Source organism: Halyomorpha halys, unplaced genomic scaffold (genome assembly GCF_000696795.3).
Source record: "Halyomorpha halys isolate HHAL.00 unplaced genomic scaffold, Hhal_1.1 Scaffold604.1, whole genome shotgun sequence".
In the NCBI taxonomy this organism is placed as follows: domain Eukaryota; kingdom Metazoa; phylum Arthropoda; class Insecta; order Hemiptera; family Pentatomidae; genus Halyomorpha; species Halyomorpha halys.
In genome coordinates this window covers 361745-362038 of record NW_027105224.1, presented here as the reverse complement: position 1 = coordinate 362038, position 294 = coordinate 361745, and positions in this window count along the sequence as shown.

Genomic DNA, 294 nt, shown 5'->3' with positions numbered 1-294 from the left:
GCCAACTGAAGCCTACACCATCACCCGACCGGCCACTTCAAGTCAGACAGTGGATAAGCCATCGCGTGACCATAAGGATGATCTAAGGGAACTCCGGCAAGACATAGACAAAATACTTGGTATCTTAGGATCAAAAGAGCGCGGACGAAGCCTAAGCCGAGGACGGAATGGCGCACACTCTAGATCCAAATCCCATCCAAGCGGTATCTGCTACTACCACCGACGCTTTCAAGAAAAGTCTTTTAAGTGCAGGAAACCTTGTAAATGGGAAGCGAAGAGCCCTGAGCAGAATTT